Source organism: Camelus dromedarius, chromosome 9 (genome assembly GCF_036321535.1).
Source record: "Camelus dromedarius isolate mCamDro1 chromosome 9, mCamDro1.pat, whole genome shotgun sequence".
Classification (NCBI taxonomy): Eukaryota; Metazoa; Chordata; class Mammalia; order Artiodactyla; family Camelidae; genus Camelus; species Camelus dromedarius.
This window is the reverse complement of record NC_087444.1, coordinates 341,717-354,022: the sequence shown is the minus strand read 5'-3', so window position 1 is coordinate 354,022 and position 12,306 is coordinate 341,717. Positions and strand designations below refer to the sequence as shown.

The window sequence follows — 12,306 nt, the reverse complement described above, 5'->3', positions numbered from 1 at the left end:
GGAGAGGCGGGTGGACAAGGAGAGCACGGAAGTGCCCGATTTATTTACAGCCTTTTCCCAGTAGCACCACCGGCTCCGCAAGTCAAAATAAAGTTATCAGAATGTGCTCAAAACATCAACTATAAAACAAATCGCTCTTCCTCCAGCAGTGCGAGGACGGAAGTAAAAACAGGACACAAAGCCAAACTTTCCAATTTTGTAAAAATGACAGCCTTCTCTCTTGGGAGAGCATGACTCTAGGGTGTGTTTGACTCTGTAGTTGTGGCACCAATGGCAAACAAGTTTTAGAAAAGTCCACTAAAGAAGACCATAATTATATGGTTCTATAGAAGTGGACTTAATTTAAAGAAAATCATAAATGGGTTATAACCTTTCACAACCTGAAAGGCACTTTCGGAGGTCACCCACCCGTAACTCTCACTTTACGAGTGAGAAGCCTCGAGCCGGGAGAGACTAGGTGACACGTCACGGTGAGCCGTGACTTCTAATCAGATCGCACCTCTTTCTGCGCAGCTCAGAGTCCGGACGACACTGAATGCAAGGGATCCAAACTACAGTAAGAAGCAAACGGTTCGAACAGAATTTCTCCAATGTCACTCTCTCTTCTCACGTCCCTAATGGAAAATACAAAATGAGAAACAAACTCTTACCGCTACATTTGGGTGACCCTAAGCTAGAACGCGCTCACAGTCCCTAAGTGAGAGCCGTAGGCTCAGAAGGAGTCGTCGCAAGAGGCAAGCCGAACTTGCAACACCGTGGATGCTTCTGTACTACTGTCTCCTTGGAAATTTCTTTGTTTCGTTAGGTCATATGTTAAATTAATGGCCCAGTCACATTATTTAGAAAGTGTTCAAACTGAGCTTAACTTGTTTTCCTAAGGATGGTGGGGAACAAAAATCACACCTACCCGGCACTTCTAGTTCTCTGTTAACAAACTATGACACGCTACCTCTCTCTCATTTGCACCTTTTCCATATTTAAAGGAAACCCCTTTGATGGCTGCACTTCATCCATCTCAAGGCCACTGCTTTACATAACAGCTCCCACTGTTCTCTATTTAAGTCACTGAAACTTTGTTACATATTATCAGTAGCTGATTTTTCTCTCTCACAAGCACAGATTACTTTCATTTACTCACATACTTGCTATAATTACAGCATTGTAATAAAATTTACTTTAAAAATACAGAGTGTCAGCTAAGTCAGGCACTGTGTTAGGTGCTGAGGGAACGGAAGTGAACAAAACCGACCAAGCACCCGCCCCACCCCCTGGGCTCTGACGGGAGAAGGTAGCTAAGGAAATGCCTCTGAAGCATGAATTGTGACTGGTCTTCTTTGTACAAGTGACTGATTATTGTTTCCAGTGCCAATGACGCATTTAAAGGGGTGGCTGTTTTCACTTCCCTGAGGAGAGGGTTTGTATTTTGTTTATCTGTGTATCTTCTAGGAAATAGCACAATACCTTAGAGCAGAAGCTCAGGACGCATTTGCTAAATTCAAATAGGCCGAAACACACACACAGGCACACACACCCAGCTGAGCGTTCTGTAGCCGAGGCCAGACTTCTGTTACGTCGTCAGCCTCTGATGCAGTCTGACACACAGCAAATGAGAGAGAGACCACCGCCACGTAGCTTCACGCCGTAGACGGTGAGTATCCACAGCACACCCGCCGCTGCAGAGCCGTCTGAGACGCGGACAAGGGCCAGGGGGGACGCATAATTTCAAAGGTAAGGGTCACTGAAATTCTAACGCACAGGGTCTGTCACTAGTCACAGGGAAAATGTGTGGATCACAACGACCTCTTAGGCACCAGCGTGTCCCCAGTGGCCACACTTTGCGCCTCCCTTATCAGAACATTACCCTATTAAGGAACAGGTGACAAAAAACAGAGCCAAACATTAAAGCCTTGTTTGCAGTGTAATGGTTTGGAATGCTGCCTGCCTTTGTAACCCCTGGTGAGATCGTGACCTTTGGGGGTTTCTGTCCAAGAGCTTCAGCTACGTGTACATAACACTAATAATTATTTAAGGTTTAGTCTATATATTCCAAGTAAATCTAAACTCAGACATCTTTTCTAAAATGCGGCTAAACTGTGATCTAATAGTCTTTTCCGTAGGAGGTTGGCATCAAATGTAACTCACCCCGCCCCTCTCCTGTTACCCTGGAGATACCCAGAGTCTCTGAGCAAGAGACTCCAGCTCTCTGCGTCCACCGGGCTTCCTGGCCACCTCTCTGTTTACACCGCTTCCGCCTCCTTTACACCAGGAGCAGCAGGCTTCCAGCGTCAGTGTCACTCAGCGCCCCCCCCCCCCAGGACTGTAACCCCTGAGGAGAGTGTGTGCTTCCCCTTGGACGCCTGACATCATTCAAACAGGACGCAGATGAGGCTTCCGTTCTTACCAGTCTCACCATCCAAAAGCTGAGTCTAGGGTTCAGCAGTAAATCTGCAGTGATTGTTCTGAAGACGATTTATCCCTTCCCGGCGGACAAGAAGGGGCTGAAGTTCATCGCCAACCCAGTTTTCCCCCTTGAACAACAGAGCACAGAAATTCTGGGCAGCTGGCACAGCATGAATGTACCACACAGGCCAGAAAACTCAACACAACAAGCGCAGGAAGCCGTCTCCCTGGAGGGCCGCTCTCCCCTGGAAGGGGTGGCCAGGGGAGGCGCGTGGAGAGTCAGGACGGCTCCTGCGCTCCGGAACATTCCAAGTGGAGGTTTTTGCTTATTTTTTACCCCCTGGAGTTTAGAGGAGTCTGAACAGGCAGGGGTCCTCTTTTATTTCATTTGCTTGCTCTGGGGCCCAAAGTGCTCAATGGTTTATTGAGCTGAATTCCTATGAGTCTGTGGGGGGAAGCTGCCTTTTCTGTCCCAACAGAAAGTTTGGGTGTTTTACAAACACTTTTTCACAAACATGTATACACTGGTACTTAGGGAACAGAGCCAACAAAACACGTGACAGGGAAGCTAAAGCAATTTGTTATCAAAACTTTCCACTAAGCTTTTTTTTTTTTTTTTAATGGGGTAAAATTTCACATTTCCAGCCACCAGGAAGCAAAATGACACCCCTCAGGAGACAAGAGGCTGGTGGTCAAAGTGAGACGTCGAAAGACGAATGGAGTTAAATGTGACGACTTCGCTGTCCTCTTTATTAAACACACCTTTACAAAAACCTGCCATTCAAATTCTCCCTTTTAAGACCGGGGACCATGGAAAGGCTGGTAATAGCAGAGAAATGTTAACTGCTGCATAAATCTCTTTGGGGCTTTTCAGGAAGGTTGTTCTCAAGAAGTGAGCTCTTGGTTCGTCTTTCCTGTTGGCTGTGCTCGTGAAGTCCACGATGAAAAGAAGAAGTTCAGACCCTCCGGCCTCCAGGAAAAAAGGAAAACAAAACTACAGGAGAAAATCAATGACCAGAGTTTTACTGCCAGAATATTAAACCTGACATAAATGCTGTGGAAAATTGGAATATTAGGTTTTTGTCTATCCAGCCAAAAAATATTTAATGCAAGGCTTTGTGCCTAAGAGAAAAATAGGTGTTGGCTTTGGCTCTAAAATGAACATATTGATTTAAGGGCCATCTTTTCCAAGTTAGACACTACAGGAGTTCCCTCTCCCAACTCTTGTTTTCTCACATCAAAGCTAAATAACATCTCACATGATGGTATCCGATACTCCCAGAATCTCACATTCTAGAAGCTGAGGAAGGGCATGGAAAGCTTCTTTACATGAAGACTCTAGGACATTGCGGTCAACAGGTACTTGCCTCTCAGACCTACCTGTGCCAAAACTCTAAATGAAAAAAAGTGCTTGGGAAACGTAAGTCATTAAAATACATGTTTCTAAAGATGATATGTTCTTTACAAACGAAACAAAACAAAAACACATTAAAAAAAGAAAAACCCTCCCCTCCCCCGACAACCAAAAAGGAAAGAGTGAAGGTCGGTGACACACGTCACAAGCCTGCAGAGCTCAGGGGGCCTGCAGAGCTGTCGGAAATCCACCCCAGAGGAGACACAGCAACGGCACCAGCCGCTGAGGAGCTAACCCCACACTGGAGTGCTCTTCAGCCTCCTCTCACTCTTCCACCGCCTGTGCATCCCGCAGAGCTCGCCTCGGTACCTCTCACTTGGGGAAGCTGTCCTAGATTGCCCTGACTAGGCAAAGCCCGCTCTGCAGGCTCGCACGGCACTGTGGCACTCTCGCGGTTGCCCCCCTCACGGACACCCCATTCCGTTCACTGGTGGTTTCTGGAGCATTGGCGGTCTCCACTGTTCTCCCAACACCTAATGGTCTTTGGCATACAAGAGGTGCTCAATATATATTCATCAAACAAACGAACGATTCATTAAAAACAAAGTGACAAGAGCAATCCAGGTGTGAGAGTTCTGACTTACCAACTTGAATACTGTGTCAGCAAAACGAAAATAGGCGGCAGAGTGTAAAGCCCATAAGCTTCCTTGGAGTAAGACCCAAAACAGTGCGTCTTTATAGACAGACTGTATCGCGCTTTGAAACTGTTCACTTGCACCTGCTATCATTAGTAAGAAAGATGGCTTGGGGCCAGACGGAGTCTCCCTGGGAGAAGTATCTCAAGGATGTTCAGAGCCCTGCCAAATGTGTTTTTAAAAATGGTTCGAAGACCTGGAAGACAAGATGCTGAAGCCCAGGAATGCATCAGCCTGTGTGGCGACACCGTTACCCGCAGTGGTTTGGCCAAACAGCTTCACTGGGAGGAAGAGGGGGACTGGGGATGCCTGCAAGAAGCAAGACCAATCAGGAGCTGTTAAACCAGAAGGTTTTAAGTATTAATCACAAATACTGAAAAATTGGGCAGGGAGGTCATAGAAATGTATTTTAAAACTTAGATTTTGAAGGAACAAGTGAGGAAGAAACAAGTAAAAAAGTTACTTTTAAAAGTCAAACGTCTCAAAGCTGAGAGATCTTCGGAGTTCTGAAGTAAAATGAGATTTAGGAACGAGCGAATGATCCCTCAAGTGGCCCTCGGCCAAGGGAAAACGTGGTTTATGGGGCAGCTATGTGGGTTGGTTTGTTTGTGCTTGTTCTGTGACGTTTAATCCTATTTTCAGAAGACCTGTGTTAAAACCTTAACAGACCGACGTTTCAGAGCTCTGCCGATGGTTATACAGACACAAACTAAAGTCGGTTCTACAAAAACAAAATAAATGTCCACTTAGCAAAGAAGCAGAAATTGGTGAAAAGATAAGTTGGTTCATTTCTACTCGGTGTTCACAAAAAGTGTCGGGATCCGGGGAAGTGAGGTGCAGAAGCCACAGGGTCTTGAGGCAGCCTCGGTCTTCAATTCCAGAGGCTGAGAGAGGGATACACTGTCGTTAGAGACAGTGGCTCCAGAGGCACCAAGTTTTCCACGGATGGAAGCAGCGTCTCTGAAAAGCTCTGTATCCCCAGCACCCAGCAGGTGCCCGGCAGCCTTACTCATTCTTTCTGCAATACTGTAGCGGCTTTCCCCTGTCCGGTGTTGAGCTCACTCATGTCGACACACCAGTGATTAAGACAGACACAACCCCTGTCCTTCTGAACCTTACATCATGGTGGAAAGAGAGACACTAGATAATTACACACAACCGTATCATCACAACTGTGACAGGTATGATGAAGTGGGAGTTTGGGGTACTCTGGTAGTACGCTGAGGTACCTGAGCTATGGGGGGCTTAGGGATCAATGCCTGCATGAAACAGGAAGTACAGGCGGGAACAGGGGCCTGGGCAGAGCTGGAGGCCAGGGCCAGCAGAACATTCTGGGCAGAATGAAAGGTGTGCAGTGCGATGGGTTTTGGTTCCCCTTTGAGATGCATCATTTTGCCCTCCATCACTCATTAGAAAGGTGTTGTTTCTTTTATTCAAGTAAGGTTGGACCTGACATCTTCCATCTCTGGAGACGTAACGGCAGGGGTAGCCTGAGCTGGTTCAGATTCCAAGAGCCAGAGGGCAACAAGCTACATGTTCTTAGATTGAAACGGCAAAAAGTTGCCAGGACACAGCAGGAATCTTCTACTAAGGCAGTAACTCTCAGGACCAAAGGCTGCGCTCCTCGCTTGCACCATCCAAACCCGCGCCCGCCTGGGAGCCGTCGTCTCACTCAGCATTGTCCAGGGTTCCTCCTTCGGGACTGACTTCTCACAGGAAATCAGTCTTTGGTCAGAGGGTGGTCTCCTTGAGTCTGCTTTTCGTCCCCGCCTTTCCTTTCTCGGATAGACCCTTCTTCCTTCCATTTCTTTCTTCCTCTTCTCTTCCTTGCTCCTCCCTCCCTCTTTCAACATTTCTTATCCAACCACCATGTGCCAAGCACCGGGGATAAAAGACAAAGAAGCTCTAGTTGAATATGTGGGCAATGGACCTACAAACGAGGCGGCTCCAGGTGTGCTGCCCCTTCTCTGGGCTTCTCAGATTTTGGGTGGATTCAAACCCTAAGGGCTTCTGCGAGCCAGACCCACACCAGAAAAGCAGCAGCCCACTGGCCATCTCACCCCTGCAGATGGTCGGCCAAGAGACCTGCCAGAGAAGGACACGGACAAAACCAAGCACGAGACGGCCCTGGGATGGAGCAAAGCTGGAAACGGACATAGACAGGCGCCTTAACTTCCACAATCTGAACTGGAACAGACGGGGATAGATTATTTTTGAAAAGTCTCTCCCTATACAAACTCTTGCTACTTGCTATCCAAACCCCCCAAACCAAATAAATTTGTACAAGAGAGGCTGTTTATTCGATGTTCCCATTCATTCTCTCTTTGTAATTGGCACGCAACACTGTATTACTCTCAGCTGTACGACGTCATGATCTGATGTTGTATGTTGTGCAATGATGACCAGAGCAAGGCTGGTTGATGCCCAGCACCAAACAGAGCACAGATTTTCCTCTTGCGATGAGAAGCTTTAGCATCGACTCTCCCTGCGCTTTCAAGCAGACAGTGCAGCACTGCTCACTACAGTCGTCGTTACACACTGTGTCCCCAGAACTCACTGGCCTTGTAATGGCAAGTCTGCACCTTTCAGCCACCTTCACACGGTTCACCAACGCCCAGCCTCCTGCCTCTGGAACCACCGACGGGTTCTCTGTATCGATGAGGTCAGTTTTGTGTTACGTTTTTTGCTTTTCTGAGATTCCACATAACTGAGATCACACAGTGTTTGTCTTTCTCTTTCTCACTTACTTAGCATAGTGCCCTCAAGGTGCACCCGGTTGTTAAAAATGGCAGGATTTCCTTCTTTTTTATGACTGAATAATAAACCGTTGTACACGGACACCACACTTACTTCATCCGCTCACCCATCACAGGGCATGGGCTGCTCCTGTGCTTTGGCCGCTGCACACAACGCTGCAGTGAACACGGGGCGCAGACGTCTTCTCCAGTTAGTGTTTTTGTTTCCTTTGGACAAATGCCCACAAGTGGAATTGCTGGATCTATTTTTAGTTCTAGTTCTAATTTTAATTTTTTGAGGAAACGCCATACTGTCTTCTATAGTGGCTACACCAATTTACATTCCTACCAACAGTGCACAAGGATTTTTCCACATCCTTGCCAACACTAATTTCTTGTCTTTTTGATAACAGCCATTCTGACAGGTGTGAGGTGCTATCTCATTGTGGTTTTCATTTGCATTTCCCTGATGACTAGTGATGCTGAGCACGTTTTCACGGACTTGTTGGCAATTTGTATGTCTTCTTTGGAAAAATATCTATTTAAATCCTCTGCCCATTTTTAGAAAAATGGATTGTTCGGGGTCTTTTTTCCTATTGATTTGCATGAGTTCTTTATATTATTTTGCTATCGGCCACTTATCAGATTTATGACTTGCAAGTACTTTCTCCCATTCCACATGCTGCCTTTTCTGTTTGGTGATGGTTTCCTTTGCTGTACGGAAGCCTTTTAGTCTGATGTTACCCACGTGTTTATTTCAGCTTTTGCTGCCTTTGCTTTTGGTCTCATAGCCAAGAACTTCTGCCATGGCCGACGTCGTGGTCTCAGCCCCCACGCCTTCTCTGAGGCGCTCCATGGTTTCAGGTCTTACGTGCAGGTCCTTCATTCACGTTGAATTGATTTCTGTGTGTGGTGTAAGCTAGAGCTGCAGTTTCACTCTGCTGCTTGTGGCTGTCCAGTTTTCCCAATATCATTTATTAACGAGACAATCCTTTCTCCATTGTATATTCATCCTTTTTTCTTAAACTGACATTTTTTTTTCTGGTGAGAAAGTCCATAGCTCTTTTCTAATCCTCCGTGGGACTTGTATCCCTCCAACACTTAACCACTGCCCCACAGCACATCAGCTATCACGGCTACAGAAAAGCAGAAAGCCTGTGTGCAAAGGAGGCAGCTGCCGGAATCAAACTAGAAAAAAACTGGAAGAACGTGAGTGAGTCAGCATGAGGGCACAGCAGCTTTAAAAGGTATCAGCTTCAAAGAGAAAACGAAATTATTTGGGTTGCCCTAGTCACACTGAGATAAAATGTGGAAGTGAAAGCACGGGTTCAACATTAGGAAAAGCTTCTTGGGCACTAAGATCGCCCACATCCTGGAATGAGCGTTACCATGGCAACAGGCAAAAAACATGTAAACGGAAAAAGGAAGACGGTATACAAGGGCGTGGAAGCGCAGCGATAAAGACTGAGCTGGTCTAGTGAGCAGCCTGCACCGTCCTCTCCCTGCACTTCGCAGAATTAGAGAGGGGGAAGGCACGGAGTCTGCAGGGGCCAGATGTCACGTGAACAGTAGCAGTTCAGCTTCGCGTGCGGTTTTCACCCACTTGTTTTCCCCCACGTGGTACAGAACCTTCACTCAGTCTACAGCTCTGGTTTTACTATAGAAAAAAGAAAAAGGAAAGGAAAACGTAAGGACTAGGTTACGTTTCCCACGCCCAGCCTCTGCTTCTTCGGAGGAGTTACGTCCCTGGTGACGAAGGCAAGAAGGGTCACTCGTGACGACGAGGCCCTGGGGCCCCGGAGGATTCCTCTAGTACCGAAGTGTTCAGGGCACAGCCCTGAAGCGCCCGGGTCTGAATCCTGGCTCTGCCGCCGCCGGGCGGCCACGAGCAGGCTGCTTGACCGTCTGTTCCCTCATCTTTAAGGTGGGGGCAAGGACGGTAGCTCCCTTCTCAGGGCTGCTGGGAAGTGCAGGAGAGGGGGTTCTGGCAAACGCCAGCTGCTGCACGAGGCAGGGCACAGGACGCATCAACAGAGCTGACAGTCAGGCCTGGCAAGTGTGACAGGGAGGTTACTATGGAGAACAAGACTGCCTTGGGTTTGGGGCCGTCAGTTCTAGCCTGAGGTATCACACAAAGAACAATTCTTTACAGAACAGAAGAAACAAACTTCAAAAGAGCCACTTCTGTTACAGGGGAAAGGAAAGGGCTAACGATGAGCATTTGGTGTTACTGTGCCTACAGAGGCCAGGCCTCAGACAAGGAACATCCACATCAGACCCACGAGGCAGGCACCGTCTCAGCCCTGCAGAAGCAGCAGCGTGCAAAGGGATGAAATGACCTCTCCAAGGTCACCAAGCCTGTGGGTGGCACGGCAGGACTTCCCTCAGCCCTCAGGTTACAGTGCCCAGGCTCACCCCACTTCACGGGAGAAATTATTTTAGCCTCTACAACCTCCTTCATGGGGAATTCAGCCTTGCCATCCGCCGGCAGAAACACCTATTTGAGGAGTTAGCAATCTGAGGACGGAATTCAGGGCTATCAAATTTGTGATTTGCACACTCCAGCCTAAAACCTGGTGCTGCGAGAGAACACCAGTCTGAGGACAGGTCTGTTTAAAGTTTACAAAGGACTCAGCCTCCCTCCGCGAAGGAGGAACTGGTAGGGCACTCACACTTCTCTCGTAAACAGCTGGAAAAGCAAACGTACCAGAACCGCAGGTCTTCTTGTTACGCACTTGGCTGCACCAGTTTTTCATTTGCTGGTAAACCCTTGGGCGAAGAAGGCAATCCCCTGGATTTTGCACTGTTCCAGTTTCCTCGGGGGATCTGCAGGTGACTTCCAGGAACGCAGTGCAGCAAAGCAGCAAGAACCTTCTGTACTGAGAACCTGAATACTGGGAAAGGACAGGGACTACTTACTTCCTTTTAATTGTTCTTATTCCAGTTAATTTGGTCAAGACCCTTAACATTACTCATCTCTCGCCCTTAGAAAACTATCAGAACCTCCCTTCCTTGATGCTTCAGCGAAGTGTCTTGCTTCACTGCAGATACACCCACAGAGGATTTGTTTTTCTAAAAAATGGCTCAAGTGTTCACTGTCTTTTAAAAGTTATGATTCTGAATTTCTAGCTTCCCCGTCTGAGCTCCACAGTGCTTCCTGAGGCAGCGGGCGGATCGTGCTTTGGGGGAGCTGCACGTGGGAGCCTCCCACACGTGTCTGAGGCCCCTTCCCGGCCTGCGGGGCTGCCGCCTCAGTTCTGCCAGCCGACACAGGTCCCGATGTCAGGACGTACCCCGACGCGAGGACGGCCTGGCACTGCAGCCGCCTTCGGGGCCTCTGACTTCCGAGGCGGCTTCGTGTCAGCCTGCGTTCCCGGGCCCACGCTCTCTCAGGCTCAGCGTTCTTCCTATCACCGAATCCCACCTGCGGGCACCTCTGCTGCGGCTCTGCTTTCTGTGTAAACTCGATTTCCTCATCTTGGCTTCCTAAGTTTCCACCTTTTCTAGTTTTCCCCAATACAAGTAACTCATGACGTCTCTGGTGGCTCAGACATGGGATCTGAGAGAGACAATGAGAGCAAGATTTCGGCTTGAGAAACAGAAAGGATGGAGATGACATCTTCCAAAGGGAGAGAGAAACTACAGGAAGAGCAGGTTTGGTGTCGGGGGTTGAGGATCTTGGCTAGAGGTGTGTTGACTCTGAGACACCCGTTAAGACATCCGAGTGGAGGGACCTCAGAACAGCTGGATATGCTTGGCTGGAGTAATGAAAGATCTGGGCAGTAGACAGAGATTTGGGGGCCATCGGGGTGCAGGAAGTGATTAAAGTCATGGGACGGGGTAAAGTCGCTTAGGAAATACGCAGAGGGAGGACAACTGTGTGAGGACCTCCTGCAGCAAGGAGCGTCTTCTCAGCAGACGTGGGGTTGAATCACTCTTACTTCCTTTAGGTTGCTGTGAAAATGCCATGTCATCATTAACAAGATGATGCCACGCCGTCTCTGGTGACCCTATTTAAAATATGAATACCAATACCAGCACACGCTAAGCCCAGTAGTCCCTTAGTTCTCCTGAGTACCTTCACACCGTTGTATTATCAGATGCACCACATACGTGTTCACTTGCCTACTCGTGTTTTTGTCTGTCTCCCATGTTGTAAGTACGTTCCGTAAGAAACAGGGACTCTGTTCACGCCTGCCTCCCCATGTGCAGAACACTGCCTGGCACATAACAAGTACTCCATAAACAGTTGCTGAATGACTGAATAATGAAAAATGAGTGTACAGATTCTCAAATTCTCTCCATTGTCAAAAACGAACAGGTATACCTCGTTTTATTGTGCTTCACAGATAACGCTTTCTTTTTTGTTTATACAAGTTGAAGGTTTGTGGCAATCCTGCGTGCTCAGGTGATAGCTAGCATTTTTTAGCAATGAAGTATTTCTAATTAAGGTATATACATTTTTTGAGACACAGTGCTATTGCACACTTAACAGACAACATCACAGTATAAACACAACTTCACGTGCACTGGGAGGCCAAAGATTGGTGTGACTCGCTTTGCTGCGGTATTTGCTTTACTGCGGTGGTCTAGGACCAAACCCACAGTATCTCCGAGGTGTGCCTGCATAAAATGGGTATTTCTGTGAATACCAGAATTTGGATTTTTTTTTTTTCAACACTGCATTTTTTCACGATGCCCACACTCTGCTTCAGGGCAGAGAAGAAACAAAGGAGGCATAAAAGGCCACGTGGGAGATTTATGTGAAGGTTGAAAAGGAACGTCTTTCTCTGTTCTCTGCCTTGTTCGGGGAGTTGGGGGAGGGAAGAGGCGAGGAGTGGGGAAAGAGGTGTCCCGTCCTGATTTACGCTGAACCTTGGGCTCCTGTGTCGCAACAGCAGCAGAATCACATTCTTCCCTCCACCCCCATCGCCTGCCCGAGTCTCCTCCAGGGACCTGCACAGAATAAGGTAAAGGCCGTGAGAGGGGAGCAACAGCAGGCCAGAATCCTCAATGGCAAGTGAGCAGTAAGGCAAACGCGCAGAAAAGCTGGAGAGCCAGGACTGTGGGAGGCCACGGAGGATGGAAGCAGAACAAATCAGTTAATACCAGCGTCCTTTAA

The 12,306-nt window shown here is 48.0% G+C and overlaps 1 protein-coding gene across 4 annotated transcripts in view; it reads right to left on the bottom strand.

Moving 5' to 3' along the window:
• LRRC8C (leucine rich repeat containing 8 VRAC subunit C) overlaps nucleotides 1-12,306 on the bottom strand; it is a 68,328-nt gene that overhangs the window by 36,267 nt on the left and 19,755 nt on the right. The window contains exons 2-3 of one of the 4 annotated variants that reach the window (XM_064488676.1): nucleotides 9,892-10,078; nucleotides 500-614 (exon numbers count right to left, since the gene is read on the bottom strand). The exons of 1 other annotated variant lie outside the window; for it this stretch is intronic. The gene's annotated coding sequence lies outside the window, so the exon portion shown is untranslated. Of the gene's footprint in view, nucleotides 1-499; nucleotides 615-2,401; nucleotides 2,547-9,891; nucleotides 10,079-12,306 lie in introns of those variants that run through there. 2 more of the 4 variants (XM_064488675.1, XM_031457538.2) reach the window with 2 other exon arrangements.